The following is a 27,897-nucleotide window of genomic DNA, read 5'->3' on the forward strand; positions in this document are numbered from 1 at the left end:
GTTAGTTTACAATTTATCTAATTTTATTACATTTTGATTACTTGCTGTTAAAGTGTTAATAATGTGTACAAAATTATTATACTACTTCATCATTGGGCATTGTGTGAATATTATATATGTATATTATACACACAATGTCCAGTGATAAAGCAATATGTTGCTCAGAGCCTGGGCCCTGCCACCAAACTCAATTACTACCTTACAAATGGCAATACAGGCTTTTGCGCATGCACTAGTCATATAACTAGTTTTCACCATCGAATACTTTTGATTCGATGGTTAGTTACCATCGCATCGAAAGTTTCAATGGTGGAAGCACTGCCATCATTTGATGGTTGGCTTCCGATGTCCATCCCTAGCTCCAGGCGGGAGACGTCCACGGTTACTTTTGAGTAAGGGGAGGTGCATGCGCCGACACTAAACTCAGGCCCCGCCTCTGGGGGCGGTGCCGAGCACACTGTTCGCACCTGTCAATCAAAGAGCTGGCGGCGCCGCCCAGCTGCAGCGCTGCAGCAGGGATTCTCACCGCGATGGAGCGGCGGAGGTGGGAGATTGCTCTCCGTGCACCCTGAGTGGTTGGTCCTGCTGGTAAGTGAGACTGCAGCACACGGGTTGAAAGTGGAGGGGGATGAAAGAGTTGAAAGTGGAGGGGAGGGGGGGAGATGCGGCTGGAAGAGCTGACATGCTGCTGAAGTCAGAGCTCTTCCAGCCACATCCCGCCCCCCCGCCGCACTGATCGCCCTGCAGCCGCGTGACAAGGGAAATGTAACCGGCGGCGTCATCAGCCCTCGCGCTGCCTCATCCCGCCCCTTACTAGGAGAAGTATGGCCGCTGATACTTGTTGGACCCCTAGCTACCGACACCTGCAGCTGCTGGAAACAGATCGGTAGGTGTGAGAGAGGTGGTGGGGGGGGGGGGGGCTGGTGGTGTGTGTGTGAGAGAGGTGGGGGGGGGGTGGGGGGCTGGTGGTGTGTGTGTGAGAGAGGTGGGGGGGGGGGGCTGGTGGTGTGTGTGTGAGGGAGGTGTCAGTGGGGGGGCTGGTGGTGTGTGTGTGTGAGGGAGTTGTCAGTGGGGGGTTGGTGCTGTGTTTGTGTGAGAGAGGTGTCAGTGGGGGGGGCTGGGGGTGTGTGTGTGAGAGAGGTGTCAGTGGGCGGGCTGGGGGTGTGTGTGTGAGAGAGGTGTCAGTGGGGGGTTGGTGATGTGTGTGTGCAGGCCCGGCGACAGGGGGGGTCAAAGGGGACACCTGACCCGGGCCCGACGATTCCAGGGGTCCCAGGACCATCGGCCCCCCTTCCCCCCCCCTGCTAACCCCCTGCTCAGCCGTCCGACTGCTGCCTTGCATCTCCGGTGTGAGAGGTGTCAGTGGGTGGTTAGTGCTGTGTGTGTGTGTGTGAGAGAGTTGTCAGTGGGGGGGGGGATGGTGCTGTGTGTGTGAGAGAGGTGTCAGTGGGGGGGATGGTGCTGTGTGTGTGAGAGAGGTGTCAGTGGGGGGATGGTGCAGTGTGTGTGTGAGAGAGGTGTCAGTGGGGGGTTGGTGATGTGTGTGTGAGAGGTGTCAGTGGGGGGGTTGGTGCTGTGTGTGTGTGTGAGAGGTGTCAGTGGGGGGGTTGGTGCTGTGTGTGTGAGAGAGGTGTCAGTGGGGGGTTGGTACTGTGTGTGTGTGTGAGAGAGGTGTCAGTGGGGGGTTGGTGCTGTGTGTGTGTGTGTGTGTGAGAGAGGTGTCAGTGGGGGGTTGGTGATGTGTGTGTGAGAGGTGTCAGTGGGGGGTTGGTGCTGTGTGTGTGTGTGTGAGAGGTGTCAGTGGGGGGGTTGGTGCTGTGTGTGTGTGTGTGAGAGAGGTGTCAGTGGGGGGTTGGTGCTGTGTGTGTGTGTGAGAGAGGTGTCAGTGGGGGGTTGGTGCTGTGTATGTGTGTGTGTGTGTGTGTGTGTGAGAGAGGTGTCAGTGGGGAGTTGGTGCTGTGTGTGTGTGAGAGAGGTGTCAGTGGGGGGGTTGGTGCTGTGTGTGTGTGTGTGTATGTGTGATGTGTCATGGCGGGGTGGGGCAGTTTGAATGTTATCCAATATTAATTACTTATGTTTTATTTTGATGTAATATTGTTAAATTTATTCCTTTATTTATTGCTTTTTTTGTTATACCATGTTGACTCTCTTTGAAAAATAGATGATGGTGCTTTAAGTATTACTGGTTTGCGGCTGGAATACAGGAAGTCGCATCAGAAATGGAGATAATCGTCCGGCACCAGTCCCTATAGACCTCATAGAATGCAGCTTGCGTTCCAAATAGCGGAAGTTCTTAAGCGGCCAGGTCTCTGGGTGGAGTGCAGTGTGCATTCCACACACCAGAAGTAACTTGCCAGATGTGCCCGAACCACTGGCATTATACCATCTGGGATATTCTAAATAAGTTGCAAATCTGCCCTCATGGAGCAGACGTGGTGGAAACGGCGAGTGAGGAGGAAGAATTGAATACTGATGATGGGCTATCGGTGCTGCTCACCATATAGCTCGCCGTCAGCCAATCGTCCCCGCATTGAATATACCCCACTGCGTGCACAGCAGCTATTACATGCTGCACTGCCAGAATTGGGACAGTTGGGGAGGCATGCTTTACACAAAGTGGACATTTCTGGCCAGGAACTGTAGCGGCCATGAGGACACCTGGAACTGCCATGGAAGGGTCATTGGAATATGGAAGTGGGCATGACAGCATTGCACATACAGACACATGGGTGTTTGGCGATCATAGGCAGAGTATAACATTTACCATATGCTAGTAGTAGGCTGTCCCGGTCAACTGTGTACACACGGTGCGATTTGGTCGCAGAGCAATTTTGGCGTAATATCGTTCAGCGACCATATCGCTCAGTGTGCACATTTTCATCGGCGACCAGCGATGCAAAAGGCACTATGCAAATTGGTTTACTAGTCATATTCGATTAAGCACAGTCTCGCAATCAGCAACCAGTACAGGGCTAATTGCGGGAGCGCGCTCCTAGTGTTATCTCACTGAACACATTCCCTAAACACGGGCGATATGGTTGCTCAGCATCCATTTAGCCAGCAATTATGCTTTTTTCACCCCGTGTGTACAGGGCTTTACTGGGATAATATCATACAGCTCCATTAAGGTGAGTTACGGGTACAGTAAACCCCTGACCTTTATAAAATCACACTATATAATCTAAAATTAGGCATACAGTACATGTGGAGTACAGAATTACACAGACGTAACTAGGCCAGTACAGCTGCAGTGCTCTAGCTAGCCAATCTGTAGACCAGTTTCATTCCACTGATTTGTGTCTAGGAGGCCCTGACCCATCAGGACTTCAGCGGAGGGATAATGGTTACTGGTTCCCACCAGATACAGTTTTTTCATCCGGTTAACATGGCTTTTAAAACAAAGAACAAATTGCCTTGACAGTCATACATAATATACTATTGTATTATTATTTTACATAGGCACCACTTCAGCTGTGTACACACAGTGAGAGTTTGTGTTCAATTTGACTATGCAGTCAAATTTGAATAGAAATCAAATGGACATCAAACAGTTTTCTCCTTATTCGATGTTGATTCAATCCCGATGCGTACTCCTGTTAGTACAGTATAAATAGTAGACTAGTATAAGTCAAACAGTAAAATCGACTACAGGCATCACTATATAGTACAGATCCGTACTATATAGTCCATTTCAAATGTGTTTTGCTTGGCATTCGATTGAACAGCAAACAAAATCTCACCGTGTGTACACAGCTATAGATTTATCATGTGAGATAAACACAATTCTGACAATTGTATTAAGGTGCAAATGCACGGAGCGTTTTGGGCTTGAGATGCGTTGCTCGCTCCAGCACACATTACATCGCATAGCACAAATTGTATGTGCTGCCTGTGCTTTTTGGACTACATCGCATCACATCTAGTTCAAAACGCACTGTGTTTTTGCACCTTGCAATTATAAATTAGATGCGATCTACTTAAAAATGCATGGAGCACATCACTCCATCAGTTGCATGTTACTGTCTGTCATAGAAGGCTGATTCTGCGGGCATTTGGAGGTGTGAGCAGAATCAGGTATTGAGGCTGAAGCAGAATTTGCAGTGCATATCTGCACATTATGCACCCGATTTTTTTATTGTACAGGCACCCAGATGCCTGATTTCTATGTTAAATGCACCCCCAGTCCTGATTTTTAATTGTACACCCACCCTGATGGGTTATTACTATGTGAAATGCCCCCCCATTGTTAACGCCACCCCAGTATCAACGCCAACCCGAAGCGTGGCGAGCGGCAGCGGTATGCGTCCTCTGACCTTTTCATACCCCCACTAACCACGTCGGCTTGGAGTTGACTTTAGATAGTGTGGCGAGCGAACCGAGCCCGAAGCGTGGCGAGCGGACGCGGATTACTGCACATTTATTCCGCGTCCACTCGAGGGGCTTGATGCGCTCGTCTCGCTTAGGGCTCAGTGGCTCGCTGCACTCGCCACACTGTATAACATCAACTCCATGCCGACGTGGATAGTGGGGTTATGAAAAGGTCGGAGGACGCATACCACCGCCCCTCGCTCACTAGCTGCGCTCACACGCTTTGGGTTGGCGTTCATAGTGGGGTGGCGTTAACAATGGGGGTGCATTTCACATAGTCATTACCCATCAGGGTGGGTGTACAATTTAAAATCGGGTCTGGGGGTGCATTTAACATAGGAATCAGGCATCTGGGTGCCTGTACAATGTAAAATCGGGTATAATCGCGTCGCATCGCATGCCATTATAATGGCATGCGATGCTGCGCAATATTAAAATTGTATATTCAGCCCTGGAAACCCTCAAATCGGGTCCCATCACATTCCATAGCATACCTTAATTAGTGGGCACCCGGATAATACACAAGTACCCTCAATTTTTTTGAAAGCACATTGAATTGAAAATGACCCTGAATCGAGCAGTGTTTAGCTGCATTTGATCCCGATACGTGACCCCATATCCTGTCCTGAGGACTGAGTTTGAGGACCACTGCACTAGGTTATTAAAATCTGCCAATATGTTGGCCAGTATGTTTTTAAATTGTGGCCAGAAATCTTTGCAAACAAGAAGAGAACATACAAACTCAACACAGGGCCTGCGTGGAAGATTTTCATCAGATGTTTGTAATATAGAATGCTCAGGGTGAAAGTTTGCCAAGTGATTGCAAGATGTAAATGTTTCACGTCTCATATTCATGTTGTTGTTTTCACATGTCTTAGGGAGAACACAAGCCAAGAAGACAATATATGGAAGAGGATCCTGTTGGTAAACTTCTGTTTCATCATCAGTGTCTTAGCGTTCCCCAACGGTAAAGTAGTATTATTTCATTTTATGTGAAATACGTATGTTTTTATTGGACAATCTGGGTCATTTAATGGTCATGTCAAAAATACATTTATTTACATTGCTGCATTTCTGATCCATGTTAGTTGGGGATACGGTCATTGGGTCGACATGTGTCTAGGTGGACAGGTCATGCGGTCGACACAAGCATTAGGTTCACATGGGCAAGGTCGGCAGTCAAAAGGTCGACATGGGTTTTTTAGAGCCGATATGTGCCGATAGGCGGTATTTCATGCCCTACCATCCTCTAGGGCGTGGTTGGAGAATAAAAGTGTGCCGAGCGGACGCGGTGCTACGTTTCAGTGTCAATAATGTCAACATTCGGGTGAAAAACCCCATGTTGACCTTTTGACTGTCGACCTTGCACATGTCGACCTTTCTGCATGTCGACCCAATGCTTGTGTACCAGTTGGCTGTTTATTATCTCTTCTCTTAACGTGCCACAAGTTGTTGTTTTTTGCTAAATTGATGTAACAAACATTTTTAGGTACTTGTTTCCTATCTGGGCGCCCGCTACGTTAATTGCGCACCATGCTATTCTCCGTATAAAAATCGGATCGCATCGGATACCACAAATGCACATACACGATAATGAACGATGCGATGCGATCCGATTTCGTTCCCGCTTTTATGGTTGGCCCATAGGATATATAGGAAACCCCCCCTGATGGTTTAAAATGCGCCTCCATTGTTAACGCCACCCCAGTATTGACGTAAACCCGAAGCGTGGCGAGCGGCGGCGGTACGCGTCCTCCGACTTTTTCATACCCCCACTATCCACGTTGGCGTGGAGTTGAGAATAGAATAGTGTGGCGAGCGCAGCGAGCCACCGAGCCCGAAGCGTGGCGAGGGGACACGGATACTTCACAGGTATCCGTGTCCCCTCGCGGCCTTCACAGGTATCCGCGTCCGCTCGCCACGCTTCGGGCTCGCTGCGCTCGCCACACTATTCTATTCTCAACTCCACGCCGACGTGGATAGTGGGGGTATGAAAAAGTCGGAGGACGCGTACCGCTGCGCTCGCCACGCTTCGGGTTGACGTCAATACTGGGGTGGCGTTAACAATGGAGGCGCATTTTAAACCATCAGGGGGGGGTTTCCTATACAAATCGTGGGTTTGTGGGGTTATTACATTGAAATCAATGTAAAATCGGGTCTCAGGGACCATTTAACATTGATTCCAATGTAAAAATCGGGGTTGATCGCGTCACCTTATGCGATGCGATCCGATTTAAAATGAAATCGGATCGGATAGCATCGTATGCCATCGTACATCATCGTGTACCGAATCCGATGCGATGCGATCCGATTTCATTACGGTGCCGTACGTTGAAAACCTGGGCGCCCAGATAGGAAACAAGTACCCATTTTTACCATCTAATTTGTCTTTACAGTACAAATAAGTCAGTGGTGGTTTATAGGTCATCTAACTCCCCAAATTTACATTTTCATATTCTGTAAAAGGGAGTTTGGATATAGGACAAAAATCTGAAATAATAAAGCATGCTATGTCAGTTCTGATTACCTAGAGTTTACTGGCCGCACTTCTGTATTTGAATCCACAAATCTACAGAAGCTGATTTAAAGTGATGCAAAAATAAAGTGAATTTACTTGGATAATTTAATGCATGCATGTCCAAACTATGGCCCCCCAGCTGTTGTGAATATACCCATCATGTCTTGCCCCAGCTTTGCTATTAGGGAAGGTAAAAACTATGGCAAGACATGCTGGGATTTGTAGGCATGTCCTAACTATGGAGGGCACTAGTTTGAACATGCCAGCTTTAACGGGTCAGTGAAACTTGCAGTTGGTGCACATATCTGGACAAGTGCTAAAGGCCTCAGAAATGTCCCTGTCATCTCCCTCATTAGACATGTATGGTTTATAGAAGCAAGAATAAGTTTCAGGGTTTATATAATGTATTTGTGGTTTAATGACCTGGTCCTGTAAGCCGGCTCTGGTATTCCCATGAGGCTCGCTGGTGGATGACGCGGGTGTCGGGTGACCAGAAGTTCCGTCTCTGTGCCGAGTCCCCCGAGCAGACCATGGTGACATAGCACTTGCTGAGAAGTGCCTCCAGAGTGGCCGGCATGGCGTCCACACCTGATGGCACGTGGTTAGTACAGGACTGTCCTGATTAGACTTGGAGGTGGGGTTTGATGCTGTTTTTGCGCAGCTTTGTTTAGTGTATGTCATGTGTCCCTGAAGAAGAGGTTAACATTGTTGGAATTTAGATCAATGAGTTGGATGTAACTGTGAACAATTTAACAAAAATGATCATCTTAGCAGCTCTTCCAACACACCCATGAGGTGGCTGCCAGGTGTCGTTTTTTTTTTGGGGTATCGCCAGTAGCCCTAATCCCCAGCTTTTGCGTCATTGAAGCCACTGTCAGGTAGAGCTGCATCTAATGAATGCCGGATTGTTTTTGATTTATTTAGCACCATCTAGAAGATAGTAGGCAGGATTGATTGGTTGCCCATAGCAACATCACATGTGAAATAGATCCAGTCGCCTTCGTTTATTGGTGATATGCGATTCCAACGGCTCATGGCATTTCCTTTTCCGATGTTTTTGGAAGTGGTGTAAGTTTTCCAGTTTCTATGCCGCAGTGAATTAAATCCGGATCCAGTCGCCTTCGTTTGTTGGTAATTTGTGGTTCCAACGGTTCATGGCATTTCCTTTTCCGATTTTCTGGAAGTAGTGTAAGTTTTCCAGTTTCTATGCCGCAGCGAATTAAATTTGGATCCAGTCGCCTTCGTTTGTTGGTGATTTGTGGTTCCAACGGTTCATGGCATTTTCTTTTCCTAGTTTTAGGAAATGGCGTAAATTTTTCAGCTTCCAGGCACTGTATGAGATGTTGCCTCATTAATGGCACATTGTAGGTGCAGCTGGGGATATTGCCGGTGAACAGTATTTCCACAGCATTTGCTATAGCATATATACCACAATCCCTTGTGGTCATCCCCTGTTTCTCTGCATTCGTAATATGCAAATGCCTCTGCTCCTTTGGAACATTACAATAGAAGGCATACAGATGATTGTTGTAAGGGGTGCTAAGCTCAAATGTATCACTATCTGCAATGTATATCTTCCCATTCACAAAGTAGGATACGAACGCGTGAGAGCAATCGACATCATAAAACACTACGTGAATCTGCACTGCTGGCTCAGACAGGGGACTGAAGGAGGTAACATATCCTTTTCCCAAATCTTGCAGGCCATTGATCTTAAATTGTTTGCGCAGAATGTACTGAGCAGCATCAAAAATCCTGGTAGTTAAGCCTCTGTTGTCTTCCAGGCGGAGCCTGTCCCTTTTTAGCAGCCCTAAATTAGGCTGCCACATGTTATTTAAATGAGAAAACGCGTATGTATATCTATACAGAAATGTATGTACCACACAGCTCACTCTCATCAAAGTACTGATTGTGCTTCACCAAGCACAGCCTTTTTTATGACATCTGAGTAAGGCTGCCTGTGACATCATCAGCCTCACTGTGCCTGTGACATCATCAGCCTTACTGTGCCTGTGACATCATCAGCCTCACTGTGCCTACATTCCACCACTGAATGTAATCATTTATGTGATTTATTATAAAGTTTATTTACCAGGGCTATAAAGGGCACAGGGTAATGCATACCTCCCAACATGGCCCATTCCAGGAGGAACAAAATGCTCTGTTCCTGGACTTCCTTGCCAGCTGCAGATGTGCAGCTGCAGCACAGTCCAAAATTTAATAGGGGAGCTATATCAACTGTCACTCCAAACACTGACAGACACTACAGCCAGGGACTCACTGACAGTTGGTGTGCCACCCCTCTTGGCACTTTGGGCTGTGCTGTGGCTGCAACTGTTGCTGGCTAGGAAGCCCAGATACAGAGCATTTTGTCCCTCCTGGAATGGTTCATGTTGGGAGGTATGGTAATGGCCATCGCTCACTAGCATGCAAGAATAGCCAATAATTATTTTGTGGGTAAGACAAACTGAGGAGGGGGCTGAGACATATAAAAAGGAGCAATGATCGATAAGAAGATGAGAGGAAAGGAGGGGGGCTAGAGGTGAAGGGATGCAATGAGAGAAAGAAGAGAGATGTAAATATAGGCCACGGCTACACAGCAGCTGTGGGGGGCCACATGTTGAACACACCTGATGTAGGCCAAACCAGACCAGAGCTTTGCAGAGGGTAGGGTGATGTGCACAGCATATTTTCTGTCCCTGTATTTACCCACCCATCTTGTCATTGTTAGCTCAGAGATAGAAGGGTAATACCTCCCTACACCCGCATGCTAGCACTGAATAGAATAATACACCTGTGCCAACATTTATACCTCAACAGTGGGTAGAGTAGGTGAAAGGGAGCATTATAGTGGGTAGTGTAGGAAGGAGGAACAGGGTTGCCTACTTTTAAAGTCTCCCCTGCCCCCACGTCATCTGGAGTCCTTCCATCCACCCCTCAATAACACAGAACATGGCAGCTGGCCTTGGCCTGGCACTGAAGTAATTAGAAGAGCGGAGCTGCAGAGGTTGAGCTGCCCAGAGAACTAAAGTCAATTCTGACAATTGTATTAAGGTGCAAATGCACGGAGCATTTTGGGCTTGAGATGTGTTGCTCGCTCCTGCACACCTTACATTGCATAGCACAAATTGTATGTGCTGCCTGTGCTTTTTGGACTTCATCGCATCACATCTAGTTCAAAACGCGCTGTGTTTTTGCACCTTGCATGTGTTTATAATTAGATGCAATCTACTTAAAAAAATGCATGAAGCACATCGCTCCATCAGTGGCATGTTACTGTATGTCATAGAAGGCTGAATCTGCAGGCATCCTATGGAGGTGTGAGCAGAATCAGGTATTGAGACTGAAGCAGAATTTGCGGAGCATCTCTCAGGATATTGTTTGAAATGGTCTGGTATCGGGATCCCAACGCTTGGGATACTGGCAGTGAGAAGACCCATGTCCAGGATCTCGACAACTAGTAGTTAATTATACTATCCTTTCCCCCTAACCGTAACACTTCCTATCTGCAGCCTAAAGCGGGCCAAACATCTACAGATTGATTGTCAGATTGGGCTGGTTGGAACAAAAACTTGGTAATATCTGAGTGACAGTTTTTGGCAGTTTTCCAGCATTTCAAAGCAAATGGTCAACTGTCATTTGCTCTCATCTATTACCAGGATTTTGTTCCAACCAGCCCATTCTGAAAAACATATCTTCTTAGTGCCTGGCACTAACTTGATCCATTATTTTCAGTGGGATTTTCTGATTATGGATCATTACGTTAACAGTGTCTAGGTTGACAGTCATTAGGTTGACCATTAGGGGCCAATGTGCACTAGGTTGACAGCGACAAAAGGTCGACACAAGCAATAGGTCAGCATGGAAATTGTTGACACATGAAAAGGTTGACATGAGTTTTTCGCGGTTTGGTGTCCATTTTGACATTTGCGACATGGACCCTCAATTAGTGTAACACGTGCCCTTGCATGGCTCCCTTCACTCATGTGTCGCTGTTGGCGGGACCCCAAGTGTCGGAAGTTAGCGGAAGTCGCCGGAGATGTTATTCTGCAGTCGGGTATTGACTTCATTAGGTGAGTATCCACCAATAGATTGTGACGAATTGAACTAAAATAAACCTAAAATGGCTTCTGAGGCCCAGAAGCCCAGCACCTAGTAGTGAAGTGTACTATATAGAGGCAAATGCGCACTGTCAGGAGCCCACAACTGCTGCTGTCTTCCTGCCTGACCCAACAGAGCATGCTTAGTATCATGAGGAGCTTCTGCACTCAAAATATAGGCTCCTCACAACAGCAAATAATAAATAAATAAATAAACTGATAACACACCGTCCTCTAAAATGCTCAGTCGTGTTTGCACCTTCCGGAACACACCCAGCTTTTTCCTAGACACGCCTGCTTTCCATCGAAGCACTCCCACAAATTGCCTGGTTTCCACCCCCAGACGCCTCCTACAATCACCCAGAGTGCATATAGTAAAAGAGGATACGGTCACTAGGTCGACATGACTGAGGGTTGACATACAGGAAGGTCGACATGACTGGAGGTCGACCTAATGCTTGTGTCGACCTAATGACCCTGTCGATTTAACCCATGTTGACCTTCAGTCGTGTCAACCTTTCTGCACATCGACATTTAGTAATGTCGACCTTCATGCATGTCGACCTAGTGGCATCGACCTAATGCTTATCAGCCTAGTTCATGTCTATCCATTGATCCATACCCAGTAAAAGTTGCAGGACTTTATTGCAGGACAGCCTCATGCATGCGTACTATGGGCCGTATGTATGTGTAGTGTATTGATAATCAACCACTGTGCACATAGGTGCCGATTTATGTTTTTGCAGGTGGGTGCTCAAGCCAAAAATATAGGGGAGTGGCTTCATTGGAAAGGGGCATGGCCACAAAATAATACTGATTTATATTACGCAGCACAGTTGTCTCCAATATTCAAATTATGGCAACAGTGCCAAATACATAAATGCCCACACAGTGCAGGTACAAAAATCCCCCCCCCCCCCCCCACAGTGCCAAATACATAAATGCCCACACAGTACCTGTGCAAGCGACGAGGGGGGGGGGAATGCATTGGGACACGGGCAGGTGGGCCGCTGCTGAGCGGGTGGGTGCTCATCAATTTCCGTGGGTGCTCGGGCCCTCAAGCACGCACAGAATCGGCACCTATGACTGTGCAGCAACGTGATCAAGTGTGAATCAGGCCCAATATCCCCACTACCACATTTTTCCACATTGTTTGCACTACAATAGTTATCAATGTCACGTTGCTACCACAGTTTACCTTTGTCATTCTGCTGTATTGTGGCTTAATGATGCAAACATGCACTGATTGGTACTGTATAACTCATAAAACATTACTTTAAAATCCATTAGAAGTTCAGGTCAGTTTAAATGGCTCTATAACATTTTATGTAATACGCATTTAAAAAATATTTCAATACCTGCCAAAAAACATGCTACTGCCATTACCATAGCCAACCTCGTGAAATCTGTTCGGTATTTTCTCTTGAAAGCTCGAGGTTATTATTTAAGTTCACATACACTGAATAGGATTGTAGGTTTTTGTTAAAAAAATAAAAACCCTTTCTTGATTGTTTGGCTTTCAGTGTTGTAAATGCTATAGTGCAGGTTGAAAAAAAAAAAAGATATAAATGATAAATTAAATTATTCCGATTTTTTTTTCTGAATAACAATTTTTATTGAAAACGGAAATGAAAACATACAAATGAAGGTCATTAAGAGGTTTATATAATAAAACTAACAAGAAACCATGCGTCAGAACACAGTAGTAACAGAGAAAAAGTATAAGAACACAGATTAAAGGTAGCCATACACTAGTAAGATTTATCTTCAGATTTGGCTGGTTGGAACAAAAACATGGTTATGGATGAGTGACAGTTTGGCAGTTTTCCAGCATTTCCAAGCAAATGGTCAACTGTCATTTGCTCTCATCCATAACCATGTTTTTTCAGAAGATTTAACAAAAGATCCATAGGAACGCACACGGGATCTTAAGAAAAATCTGGTACTTCTTTACTTTCACGGCGCCACTAGATAGGATATCGCGGTCATCGCGGGCATTGAATGCACTAAAAAATCGGGTGCGACGCGACCGACGCGATGCCCGCGATTTCCCATAGGGACCAATGTTAAATTTCTCAATTGACCCGATTTTTCTGTTCAATGCCTCAATTGACACGATTTTTCCATAGGAATCAATGTTAAATGGCCCACAGAGGCCAAATAGCCACCCTGAAGTGTGAAATGGCCCCCACAATTGTTAACGCCACCCCACGATCAACGTGAACCCGAAGCGTGGCGAGCGCAGCGAGCCCGCGATGGGCGGCGGTACGCGTCCTACGACCTTTTCATACCCCCACTATCCACGTCGGCGTGGAGTTGAGAATAGAATAGTGTGGCGAGCGCAGCGAGCCACCGAGCCCGAAGCGTGGCGAGGGGACGCGGATACCTGTGAAGCCCGCGAAGGGACGCGTTTACCTGTGAAGGTATCCGCGTCCGCTCGCCACGCTTCGGGCTCGGTGGCTCGCTGCGCTGCGATCATTTGATGGTTGCTCACCATTGAATGAGTTTTCCTCTGCTCACAGCCTGAAAGGTAGCCCAGAACTTACTTTCCGGCTGTACGCTGTTCTCCGAATTTGGGGCGGGCTGGCCCACCCGGCCACCCACAATGGACAGGATTGTGTCCATTCACATGGGATCGTCACGGCCTGGCCGCCGGGTTGCAGCCGGATTTCACCACTGGAAAGGACGGCTGCCGGGCTGCCGTCAAATCCCAACCATTGTAAACTCCTGTGTACAGTATGGCTTCTTGGCCATGCGGGGTTTCGCCACGCGGGCTCAGCCGGAGCATGTGAAACAGCCCAAAAGGTTTTTCAAGGGCTTTCCTACTAGCCATGATTCTGGCATGTCGTAATACACGCTGAGCCATGATATACCTAATCACCGATAGATAGTTGCCGGATGGGCGAAAACATACAATATGGGATCGGAGACTTATCCCTAATCCACTGTGTTTTGGATGGAGTGATAATGACCATTGGCCAAAAATACATCTGGGGGAATAGGATAGCATCCTTAGGGCCTGATTCGGACCGGTTCACTAGGCTGCGTATATTCGCAGCCTTACGAACAGGTAATCACCACCTGCTATACCAACAAAAGATATTGGAGAATTCCCCAGGCACTAGATGTCGTGATTTTTGGCAGTACATCCAAAATGGTAACCCCAAAAGAAAAAGAAATAGGCAATAGTGTAACACTGTAACACTTAAAATGAATAATATTTTTTGTCCACATATATAGTAGACAAATGCGCTTGGTTGAGAGACAAATTTGTCACCAATGAGTTCCTCCTTCTCCTCAGAAACATTGTAACTCAAAAGGATGGAGAGATCACCATAGTGCAGTATTTTTTTATAACAATTTAAAACAAATTAACAAGCAGGATTAGAAACAGAGGACTCTCACCATAGTCTTGCCTACGAACAAATACAGACAAGATAAGCATAAAGATGTTAACCCAAAAACAGGCATCCCTGGATACAGGTGTATGGTGAGGGTCCCATGAATCTTCCTCTGCTTCAGATAGAACACCCATCACCCGACCACATGCATGCAGCTGCACAATTGAAAAATCATTCCATGTTCGCGACCACCAAAGATATTTCTCCCGTTCACAAATACAAGTCAGTCTAGACTGCATTTATTTACAACAGAGATGTGATGTCAGCCACCCGCCCTGACAGGCATCGACATGCCTGAGTTCCCAGGGGAATGCCCAGCATTTTTATGGAAACACCCATAAAACACTGGGCATTTTCCTGCCCCAGCCCCCTTCCCGCCATCCTTCCCTCCCTCAACAAACCGAACACCTTGGGAAGTGTTCGCAAAGGTAGTCTACATATACCCATATTCATGCATGCGCAGTCACCCAACATCGGAATCTCAACCAGAATCAGGCCCTGTACATTCATTAATTTTTTTGTTGTTGAAAGCCAATTCACCCACAGCACCAGTATAATGTTTGGAATGTGGGAGGAAACCCATTCAAGCAGGGGAAGAATGCACAAACTACACAGTTAGGGCCATGGTAGGAATTCAACCCATGACCTCAGTGCTGCGAGGAATAAATGCTAACCATAACACTGTCCATGCTGCCGATTTTGACTATACTAGAATACTAGACTGTATACAATATATTCAAAATTGGCTTGCCTTCACAGTCTGCTATTTGTTGCAATGCCAAACCCACAGGATCACGCATCAGCATTACAAGCTTTATGTCACAACCACCATAGCAGCTACCATTGCTCCCTGTGCTGTCTCCGACCTGCGCTGCCCTGACGCTATGCTCTCTGCCCTGGCACTCACCTCCGCTTCTGATGTCGGCGCCGACCTGCCGCGCGCTGTAGCTCTGTCACCCACCAGGGTCCATGTCCATTTACCGGGTGTCAGTTCTGATGTGCAGTGTCTTGGCGTTCTGGCTCCAGGTAGCGTGAGGTGTGATCCGCCATGATGGTGTCCACGTCTGTCTAGGCCTCAGGCTGCAGCGCCTCCGTGTAGTATTCCTCGACGGCTGGTTTTTGTCGCCACAGCGGGCGGCGGCCATCTTGTTGGTTCCCAGAGCCTATACTTCGCAGCTCCAGCCGTGATGTCATCCCTGCGGCCAATCACAGTACAGCTCAGCACTTAAATACTGACTAGCCAGGCCAGACCGGCAGTTAGTACAATGTTGTCCATCTGCTAGCATCTCCGTGCATCTCTGGCAATTCCTGCAGTCTCCGCTGCAGCCTGACTCCAATCCTCTGGGTGAAGTCTTCTCGGTATCCACTCCTGCTGGTCCACTTCCTATCCATATTCTTCCACGGAACTTTCATTGCCGCCATTAAGGATACAAGGATACAAAGTCCGTGGACAGTTTACCTGGTGTCCTAGCAGTCACGACCTCATTCAGCAGAACCCCTTCCATTTGACTTCATCTTACTCCACTCCTATCATTATTATCTTCAAATCATCATTATCCTCAATTCTTCCAAAATTATCTTCAGTCGTCATTATCTTCAAACTCTTTCAGCAAGTTCTTCATTATAACCTTCAACAAGTTATTATTGTTGTCTTTATTACTCCTCATCCAATATCTACAGTTATATCATTGTGCCATCACCAATAACATTGTATCGCAGTATCTTTCATTAAAAAAGGTTTAATTTTATCCAATTGCCTCATTCCGCTCCGTTACACTCCGGTTGGTGCTTCACCAAGCTCACGAAACGTAACACTGTATATACACTGTGTGATTTTTGCTAACTTTTCTTTTCTGAATTTCCAGCATTTCCAGCACAAGCACTTCCTGCCACCGCCAGAGCAGCCTACTCCATCGTTTTTATTCGGTTTGTCAACCTGAGATCTTTAGATGTTACCTTGGTAGTTTTTTGTATCCATTTATCTATAAACACTCCAGGACCAAGAGGTTTCAGTACTTCTATGTGTACGCATATGCATTCCATGGGTGCACGTCACAGCGCTGAGCAGGAAGTAGTCATCAGTTCATATCCAGCGACTTGAAGGTAGGCACAATTTTATGTTAATTTTTTCACATCGACAAACGTGGCAGCCCCGAAACATTGGGAATGCTTTTCTTTGCATAATACAATTGAAATGACCACAGATTGCCGCAGTTTGGATTTTTTTTTTATTGCTTAATCTATTGTTCCTGAGGGCACCAGGGTTTGGAGTAAATTATTGGGTGGAATGCAAGCCGCTTTCACTTTTTATTTTTATTTAAAAAAACTCCTTATTTAGCACCCCATAAACTCTGGGGACCACAGGGGATTGGGCTATTGGGTAGTATCCCTTCTAATGGACCCCCTAAAATATTTAAGCACTAATTAAATACAGAAAAGATATACAGGCAACACAGCTAATAATGTCCTTTTCCTAATATACAGTATATAGCACACATAAAATGATGAGCATTTAGCTATGGAAATACCCATTTACCATATATACTTGAGTATAAGCCTACTTTTTCAGAACATTTTTTATGCTGAAAAAGACCCCCTCGGCTTATACTCGAGTGATGGTCCCACTTGAGTCAATAAGTTTTCCCAGTTTTTTTGTTGTAAAATTAGGTGCCTCGGCTTATATTCGGGTCGACTTATACTCGAGTATATACGGTATAAATATATAAAAATAAAAATATTACTTCAAATATAAATACATTTAGTATAGGCTACACAGGAAGTGATGCCACTCTCACCAGCCCATAAATAGGAAATAGGCCCACAGCTAATCCACACTTGTGAGCTGGACATACGTTTTACTAGAACTAGGTAAATGTAATAGTACATTCACTTGTTTTTTCCTTACTTGGTATTTCTGGAATAGTCTTACAGTAGTTATAATTGTAATATAATTTGTAATTATATTTGTCATTAAATTGTACTTATACAGTATGTATTGGTGTATTTTACACAATATCTAAAAGTAGTAATAAAAACTCAGAGTAATAGGATAGTAATAAAAACTCTTATTGCATGATCTCAATAGGAACCATTTCCATTCCATCCCCACATATGGTCTAAGGGAGGTATTTATTTTTAAATCAAAACGGTATGTAACTCCTTTTATATTTACTAGATGCACATTTATACAGGAATTATTGAAAAAAGTAATAGATAATAATCCAAACGTAAACATATTATTTACAATCTGGAAAAATATGGCTGTGGGGGAAGACAACTCTAGCACCCCTGTGGCCCAAAAAGGGGTCCAGCCACTACACAAAGGGTCAGGAAAGCAAGATATGGCAAAGCTGCAAAACATAGAGGGGGTAGAGAACATTGATTGGGTTCAGATTAAGTTTATGGCTACTTAAACTACCAATCCCAAACCTGGGGGCACAAAAAGGGGTCCAGCCACCAAAAAACTAAAACAGAACTGGCCAGTCACCTCATGGATTGGCTACAGGGGAGGCTCCAGAGGGTGGGCTGCAGCACAGTCCAAAATTCAAATAGCGGAGCCACACAAACTGGCACCAAATGCCATTCCAAACGGACTCTGGCAGTTGGTGGGCTCCCCTATGATTTTTGGACTGTGCTGCAGCCCCTCCTCTGGAACCACCACTGGTTGTCTGGAAGAGTTACTAAGCTGCTAATTATTTTTTAAACTGATGACAGTTACAACCAACTCATTGATAACTTGAAGATTTAACCCAGGCAACTTTAGTTGGTACATTATATTTATACTTTTTATACTCAGATAATCTATATGATATGAAAAGGCCCACCCCCAGGAAGAGTGTCAATAACAAATTTCACTATTTAAGTTCTACCAGGAATAAAAAAATCCTTTGATACTCCCTTTGAAGCAGTGGCGGTTCTTACCATTATGGAGGGGGAGGGCTGCCGCAATACGCCCCCCCCCTCCGCTGCTGTCCCTGGTCACTGCCACCATCCCCGAACGCCATGCGCATCCCTGTCCCTGCACGGGGCTAGCACATGCGCAGTAACCCTCGGAGACTTGATCAGGTTCCCAGGTTCCAGCGCATGCGCAGTATGGTCCGCGTTACTGCGCATGCACAGAACCCGTTTTGGGGGCTGCCGCGCATTTGTGCAGAGAGAGGCATCCCGAAGGGAGGAAACACCTCCCGATGGGATGCCTTGAGTGACTGGCAGGTCAGACTTCCAATAGGAAGTCACTGCCAGTCACAGTGAAGCCAGTGCAGTTTTGCAGATTGCATCTGGCTTCACTTTAGGCAGAGACAGTGGCAGATTTTACCTGGGGGGGCTGCAGCCCTGCAGCCCATAGATAAAAACCACCACTGCTTTGAAGTTCGGTCAGAAACATTCACATGTTTGTTTTTCTCCTGAAAATCCACATTTCTCCATGGGACTAAGGACCTTATTCTGGTTGCGAATTTCACAGCCTTGCAAGTCCACCAAATGCCGCCCGCCCCTTCACATGCCACGATCCCCCGCAGGCATGCAAATGGATGTTTAGCATTTAGATTCCGACCATCAAATGATTTCTACAGCACTCGCAGACCTAAGACACCTCTGTGGTGTCTTAGGTCTGCGGGTGCCCTGTGTGGAGAGTGGACGGGCAGCTGACATCTGCTGGCATCAGCTGCCTGCCCCCCCCAATCACATAATTGCCGAATTTCCATGGGAACTCCCAGCGTTTTCATGGGAACGCCCATGAAATGCTGGGTGTTACCATGGACGATGCTGCCACATGCCCCCACCTGCAGTGCTGTGTGCGAGCAGCCGGCTAATGATCAATTTGCTGTGGCTGCTCACACCAAATGACTGCACCTGCGCATAACTGGTTATGCACATGCACAGTCGCATACCATCACTCGCGAACACGCAGGGGAGCGATGGACCAGAATACAGTCCAAACTACAGCATACAGCATAATTATAACCCATGTTAAACATGCTAACATGGAAACTGATTTCTTTTCTATCACTATGCAAACAACATTAATAAAGCTTACACAATAACTGTTTGGGTGCTATCAAGTAGCCTGGATGTGATACAGTATAATTATCTATACAGCACTGCATATTACTAGCACTATACAACCGCTGTATACAGCAATACTATGAACAGAACACATACGATGCAAAAGCATAATATTTACATTTTCTTTTATGATTTGCACTTGTGTCTTTTGATGCAATGTCACTGTCCCTGTTCTTATTTTAATATGACAGAATTAGTGTATACTGTAAGTTATTTTCCACTGTAATACAGTACAAGAGTTAAAGAATCCAAATAATTCCATTTTATTCTTTCAAGCCTTAATCCACATTAAACTTTCACAGAACACCAAAAACACTATATTTATAGCAGATTCTAAAACAGTAAGTGTTGTACTAGAAAATAGCAGTGTAGTGTGGAACATGGCTCCTCTTATTACAGGGAGAGAAAATTGTAGAACATTTTCTGAACAACACGGGTAGCAAGAGATAAAAGCACTTGTTAACTAGCAGACCCCACAGCATCAAACAGATTATCAAGCTTAATTATCCTTAAATACTATATTTGGTACTAAAAGCCAAAGATTACAAGATGGAAAAAACCCTTTAACAAATTAGATGCTAGAGGCTTCTTTAAGTCAGTAGCTAAAACCTACCAAAAATTCAGCATTGAAACTTACTGTTGTTTTAACTGTGCATTTTTTATACATCACTTAAAGTTGCAACACATTTTTTCTCCGATATCAGAATCAGAATAAACTTTATTGCCCATGTATACGCGCGTATACTAGGAATTTTTGTGTATTACAGAGCAGCTTCAAGCAAGGGAACAAGCAAGGGAACATGGGGGGGGGGGGGGAGAGGTGTGACATACAGAGACATTTCAACTTTTTCGCATACATACATTGGATAATTAACGTTTCAATGATGAGCATAGTTAGACAAGCAAAGTTAGACGAGTCTATTTGATTTCATTTGTAGCACATTGTTTGATTGGCGGATAGCTAACGGAAAGAAGCTATTCACGGATCTGGATGATTTGGCAGGAATCGATTTGAAGCGTCTGCCCGATGGGAGAATGTCAAAAAGGTTGTGCCCAGGGTGAAGCTTGTCTGTTGCGATCTTCTACGTACGCTTCTTTAACCTTACTGTGTGCAAAACGCACATATTTATTGTTACAGTAAAGCACACAAATAGGAGCTCATGTAGAACTTTGCACAAATGCAAGTTATGTTGTAATCTACAGCACATGAGCACCAAAAATGATGGCAATAGAATTCATATTGGGCCCGATTCCGACACTGGCAGCCCATAGATCAGGTTGCACCGCCCCACATGTGCACTGCTGTGAATGCGTTTGCAGCCATGCACGCGAGGAAATCCATTCGTAATCACTCACCGTCTAATGGATTCCCCCATTTGCACATGCCGAGAAAGTCTAGACTTACAAAGCGGTGCGAAGGCCGTGGTAAAGAGGCCGCTAATGATGTCTGCAGTACACCCATAACATATGCTGCTGTGTTCTGGCCTGGGGAGAAAGGCAGTTGAAGAAGCCGTAAATCCTCTCTACATTTTCTAAGGTAGGGGTTACCCGCTTCCCCCATGTACCCCAGTACTTTAGAGCTTCCTGCGTTTTTTCTGACATCTTCCAATTTTACGCAAATGCCAGTGCAAAGCCCTACCCCATATTTCTATGCTGGAAGCGGAGCATCACCTAGCTAGATTTGCTAAATTTTATTGATAAATTGTAACAATTTCCTTGTATTGCCTCGATTTAGAAACTAGACCCCAAAGTTGTTGTTCTTTTAATTGAACCCATAGGAACTTTAATGGGGCTTTCTCCTTTCAATTGATTCATTGCTTCTTTAAAATAATGGGTCTCACCTGAATGGACAGGTGCAATGTGCAATCCATTTGCTGCAGTATTGATTCAGTAGTTCCATAACTTCATACCGTATCACAGAAGGGTATAAACAGCTGTAAAATCCGTAATTATGTGCCAATTTCTTTGACAAAATTTGCAAAAATGGTTTGCATAAAATAGAGAGTATGGTCGTACTTTGCACCACTGTTAAACATTTTCAGAATGTGTCATACTATTGCTGCTGGAAAACATCTTTTAAGTATCACTTACTGTAAGATGTGTATAGCAGCAACTGCAATGCAAATGTTTGATTAACTTTAAGAAATATTAGTTTATAGCTACTAAAAAATTTGACTCAAGGACGATCAAGGTCAGTCACTAGTTGGAAACTTTGCTTGGATACAAACATGAGTGACAAGGATTCTGCCTACAGTATCTCTCTACTGGTAACTTGAACATTTCAAACCAAACTGCTTAGTTTCCCATGGGAGCTGTCTTGAATCTGCTCCACGGATGGATTACTTCCCTGTCCCATTTTACAAATTGGTCTATTGATTAATTAAGCTTTTGCATTTACTTGTGCATTTTAAGCTTGCCACCTTCTCTTTCCCATCCATCCTTGTCTGGCTCTTGTGACTCATTCATCTTTGGCTCTAAGCCGCTGTTTGGCTATTCATTTTTATGTTTCTTATTGTATGCGTGATGATCCTATCAATTACACATTTGATCTTGAACATGCAGGTAGAGTTCCATGTATCAAGTTACCGGGCAGGCAATTTAAACTGACAGCACCAAGTCACGTGTAGTCTGAGATGATGCATCAAGATGCTTTAGAGACAGATCTGTTTGGATGGTTTAACACACATTAGCGCATTGCTTTCCTCATGCAAATCCCTACCCTTTTCTATGTAACATTAACCTTGAATAAGGCTCAATCTAAATATGCATTTATGGTAACTAGATAAGTACCAATAAATTATTTAGTAAAAAATGATTTGAAATGATTAATGGGGTAAATGAGCTGGTTCTGCAATTTGCTGCTTGTTCCAAGTAAGTTAAATAGAAAAATAAGTTTATAGAGTTTCTGTCCACATATGAAATTAATCTGATTAATCATTATATGCTAATATCATATTTATTGTAAAATTGTTTAACCTCATGTTATGCAAGGAAAGTAAAGACCATGGGAGTAATTCAGTCAAATGCAATGTGGATATTGTATGCATTTCAGTAAATTGATTCCAATGTGCATGCATCTAAGTCACACGTGGCATGTGTCTTGAAAATGTATAGGACATTTAGAAGGTGACAAAGACTCGGTTATGTAGATATTTGGCAAAAGATGCCCACACTATTGGTCAGCGTACAACTCAGAATCTGGCCCAATAGGTCATAGTATTACAGTATGCAGTAATGTGTCCAAGATCAGGCTGTGTACACTTCTTCATACCGGGTGCTCTTCCTTGGGGACGCAGTCAGCATCTGTTGATCAAGATAGCAAAGTTCAGCAAACCAATGACAGCATCCCATCTGCCTTTAGCACACAAGCTCTGGAGCTGCGGACAGATCAGGATGCTGACGCCAGAATAGTAACAGCTGGCATCCCGATCGATAAGTATGCTGGAAGCAGGAGTGGACAGCTGGGGGGGGGGTAACATTTAGGCACTAGTGGGGCAGCTTAGGGTTAGAAGAGAAGGGGAAGGCTAGGGTAATGCTCAGTGAAGTAAGTTCATCCCATTTGCCTTGAGGCAAGATGTATATTGGTGCCCCCTCCCCCAATGTTGTATAAGATATTTATATATATATATATATATATATATATATATATATATATATATATATATATATATATATATATATATATATATATATATATATATATATATATATATATATATACAGTGGTCGAAGTGGAAATGTTAAAGTGGGGGTATGGAAAAGTGAAGGACGATGCTATGCGCTCCTGAAAAAGGGGGTGTGGCCACCTAAAAGGGGCATGTCCTATACCTCTTATATACATAATGCAACACAATAGTAGACCCCCCTTATACTTGCCCCTTAAACATGATGCCACACAGAATGAGACAAAATGCAAATGGAAGGAGCCAAAAAAATCACATCATGCCACCCAGATTGAGCCAAAATTCATGTTATGCAATGTTAGCCTGTAAGGCTTCAGGCGATCTTTTAGACCCCTTTACAATCTCATAGTTATGTGCCTATGTCCCCTCCCACTTGCAATGTTACTGTGGTGTGACTTTCAGCGGCTCGAGCAGATTGGATGGTGTGGATGTGGTTGGTACACTCAAGTTTGGATGGTGTTTGCTGGACTTGCTTCCAGTTGTTGTTGGATCCACACTGTCCTGCTGCCGGGGCTTCTGCCTTGTGGAGCTCTGCTGTTTGTTGACTCCTAGATGCCGGAGCTGGCTCCGGGGTCTCTTGTCCGGCCACCAGCGGCCGTTGCAAGTGAATCTTCTCCGTTTGCACGGAGGAAGAAGCCGCACTTCCCCGCTGTGCTGGCTCTTGTGCTGCAGCTTCAGTTCCCGGCCCGTAACCGATTACATCACCCGGGTGCGGATGGAAGCGCACGCCATCTGTGAGTAACAGCGTGCAGCTGCTTCCTTCTCCTGGGAGAGAGCGGCACCACTCAGCGTACGGCGCCCTATGTGGGCTCCAGATCCCGGCGGGGTTCGGGTAGGGTAGCAGCATCTTGTAAGTGCAGCAGGCTGGCCACTTACACTGCCTTCTGCTGCACACTTTTTAAATAAATAAAAATCACTTCCGGGTCAGTGGTCGAAGAAGTGCCGGTATGACATACCGCTGTATACTGGCTATACACTTCGACCACTGTATATATATAACCCTATATATATAACCCTAACACCGGGAGCTCTATATAGCTATTCAGACTCCGACGCTGAAGGCATATTATTTACCGATGTAGCCAATTTACTGGAGGGTAAAGACAACCCCAAGGACATTGTTGCTAATTTATATAAGCTAAAAAAAACGTGAGTTAGACTTTTTTTATCACGGGCTCACCCTTTCAAATTATTTTCGGGACAAAAAAATCCCACGTGGGTTCCGAATCCGCAACACGCCCACCATCGGGAGGTATAATGCAGAATTCTGCATCAAATGGACATCTATTCTTAACAAATGTTCGTTCGATTTGTTACTCCTTGTGATTGAAGAGTCTAAAAAAGAATTCGAGAGTGCTAAAACGCGATTTAAGGCATATGAAGACTCTCACCTGTCCAGAATACCCACCGATGTGATGGATGAATGGTCTACCAAGCTAAAGAAAGATATTGAAAAGTATACTGAGGAACTTATTCAATTTAAGAAGGCCAAACGTGTTAAAGTCGACCAAGACTATGAATTCCAAAGAGTCTACAGCTGGTTGACAGGAGCCCCACCGAGTGAAGATGCCCGTCCAGCCTATAGAAGAAGAAGAAACTACAGAGATCGACGTAGAGCTGATGACGGCACGGCGACGACTAGCAGCGATAGTGACATGGGCGATATCCCAGGTTCACGCCCTTTAGGGGTCCGTACCCGTGCCCAAAAAGCCGGCACAAACCCCGCTACACAAGACACGCCAAACAAAACATCAGGCAGAGGAAGAGTGACAAAAAAACCTCCCAACCCAAGGAGGATATAGTTTTTAATCTATCTTCCAGAGCCCTTACTACCGACGAGACCAAGGTCCTGCAGAAAGGTCTGGCGTTTATTCCAACAGTGACGGCAGACCCCCTACAGGACAAAATAGAAGCCTTCCAGCTCAATAGAAAAATTAGGCTGAGTGAACATTTTAAAGCTACACCGATTACAGCCAACAATATGTCCATCCCGCCACATATGGCCAAATTCAAACCACAATCTTTGTTTGATCCCACCATTACTAATGCTTCATTGAAGACCTTCATACACCTCACGGAGCCAGCCACACAAAATACCACATCACATAAGAACACCACCAAGTGGAATATGTCACTGGCAGAACATCAAGTTTTAAAACAACTAGCCTCATATGAGGACATTATCATCAGACAATCAGACAAGGGTGGATCAATTGTTGTCCAGAACCTTTCAGATTATCGAATGGAAATCCAGCGCCAATTGTCAGATCCAACCACCTATGCCAAGCTGCAGAATGACCCCACTCAAGTCTTCAAAAAACAAATTGATCAGATCCTCCGCACAGGAGTGCAGGAAGGACATATCTCTGAGACTTGTAAAGAATATTTGTCAGTAGAGTTTCCCATCAAACCCATTCTCTACACTATTCCCAAAATACATAAGCATGCGACCAGGCCCCCAGGTAGGCCGATAATCTCGGCAAGAGGGTCTTTATTCCAGCCGATATCGGTTTACCTGGACGGTTTTTTGCAACCTGTTGTTCAATCCATGTCCACCTTTTTGAAAGACACGACATCTTTACTACAAGCTCTCACGGCTTTGGGCCAATTACCTCCAAACTGCCTATTGGTCACGATAGACGTATGTAATTTATACACATGTATTCCCCACCAAGCAGGCCTCCAAGCGGTTCACCGATTACTTACCAACAACGTTAAATATACAGGCCCTGACCTAGGTTTTTTTATGGAATTATTGGAGTTGGTGCTCAGTAAAAATTATTTCTACTGTGATGGAGCACATTATTTGCAAACAAGGGGCGTGGCAATGGGGTCCAATGTGGCCCCGTCGCTAGCCAACGCTTTTATGTATGAAGTGGAAAAAGATTTATTTTTCAGTGACGTTGGTATAGCGGGGAGAATCCTGAGATATTTTCACTATATCGACGATATTTTGATCCTTTGGCTTGGCTCAGAATCTGAAATATAGGAGATTATTGAAAGGCACAATCAAACAGATAGTCCTGTCAAATTGACCTATACCATTAACACCACTACAATTATTTTTTTGGACGTGCAGATTTCCATTGACCAAAATACAATCAAAACCGGTCTTTACAGAAAACCCACAGACCGGAACAATTTTGTTCTGGCCAGCAGTGCACACCCCACCCACAGTAAGGCATCCTTACCATACAGTCAATACCTGAGAATATTAAGGATTGTCAGTAAGAAAGATGAGGCGATCAAGGAACTGTCTGTCTTAACAGACAAGTTAATTGAGAGGGGTTATAATCGCAAAGACCTTATACAACAACAACAAAAGGCAATGCTGAAAACGCGAGATGAGCTGCTGAACTCGGCTAAGGATTCTAAAAGTAAATCTGACAAATTTATATGGGTTAATTTATTTACTAATGAATCCCGAGATAAAATTCATAAAGTTAAAAAATTTTGGCCGATAGTCAAATCCGATTCTGAATTGGATCTGGGGAACAAAGCCCTGATGCCGGCATACAGAAAGGGGAGGAGCTTACGTGATCATCTGGTCAAAACAGATATCACCAACATGGGTAAAACACCGGTTACTACTTTTCTAGGTAAAACAAAAAAAGGGTGTTTCAAATGCCCAAACTGCACCTCTTGCAGTTTTATGCAAACCGGTTCTTATATCACTCACCCCTACTCAGGGAGACGTTTTCCCATCAAGCATTTCCTCACCTGTACAACGAAGTTCGTTGTCTACATCATTTTTTGCCCATGCTCTCTGGCCTACATAGGCAAAACAGAGAGACAATTTAAAGAGCGCATGTCTCAACATCACTCTGCCATTCGAGCTGCAATTAACAAAGGCTCCAGTGATCAACCACTGGCCAGACACTATGCCAAGGCCCCAGACACCCCTTGTCTTCTGTCAAGTACATGATTCTTGACCATGTGCCTCCATTGGCGAGAGGAAGAGACAGAGGGAGAAAGCTGTTACAGCTGGAGACCCGCTGGATCCATAAATTGGGAACCATGGCCCCCAAAGGTCTCAACGAACAGTTGGGACTCCATTGGTTCTTGTGATGTCTTTCATATATGTTGCCCCTTGATGAGGTGACATTTATTCAGCTGGTGCTAAGTAGAACAGAAGCTAGGTTTTTCTATACCATCTATTTCTAGTTTATTTACTTTAGTGCATTTAAGACACAGATCGACAGGAGCCCATAAGTAGCTCCAGCATAGTATATTTAAAACTCATTATTCTTTTTAAGCAGGATATCCCTTTCTTGGTTAATGCTTGTTGAGCAGTTATGTATTTCAAGTAGTACAGTGATCCGGGCTTACATTTCAGATCACTTCTTTATTAGCATGGCAGGTGTTCAAGTTAGGCTATCTTTTTCATTATTAATTAATGTACATTATATTTAGCTCACAAACACTGTCACTTATATTAATGTTATTCTCCAGTAATTCCTTAAATATTTAGCATAATCCGCTGTCATTCATGTTATGTTTTTTCACTGTTGTGTTATTTTTTGTTGTTGTTGTGTTGCAGCACCTGTGTTATAGGCAGTGACAGCGGTCCACACACTCACGCATTCAAAAGCACTTTCTCTCATTTTTTTTCCTTCAGTTTCAACAAAACTTTATTACTTCTCACCATGAACAGACGCGTTGCCGTGACAACGGTCTCACTGACAGTGACGTCACTCACACAGCGCCATCGGCGTCCACGAGTGGCCCCGGTCCCTGCTTACAGCACTGATCCTGCACTATTT

General features: G+C 44.8%; 1 long non-coding RNA gene across 1 annotated transcript; it reads left to right on the plus strand.

Moving 5' to 3' along the window:
- The first annotated feature begins 366 nt into the window (after nucleotides 1-366).
- Nucleotides 367-27,897, plus strand: LOC146058867 (uncharacterized). Its single transcript, XR_014470013.1, has 3 exons — nucleotides 367-588; nucleotides 5,247-5,335; nucleotides 27,753-27,897. It is a non-coding gene; the product is annotated as an uncharacterized LOC146058867 (long non-coding RNA).

This window comes from Crinia signifera, chromosome 2 (assembly GCF_055691185.1).
Source record: "Crinia signifera chromosome 2, ASM5569118v1, whole genome shotgun sequence".
Lineage (NCBI taxonomy): Eukaryota > Metazoa > Chordata > Amphibia > Anura > Myobatrachidae > Crinia > Crinia signifera.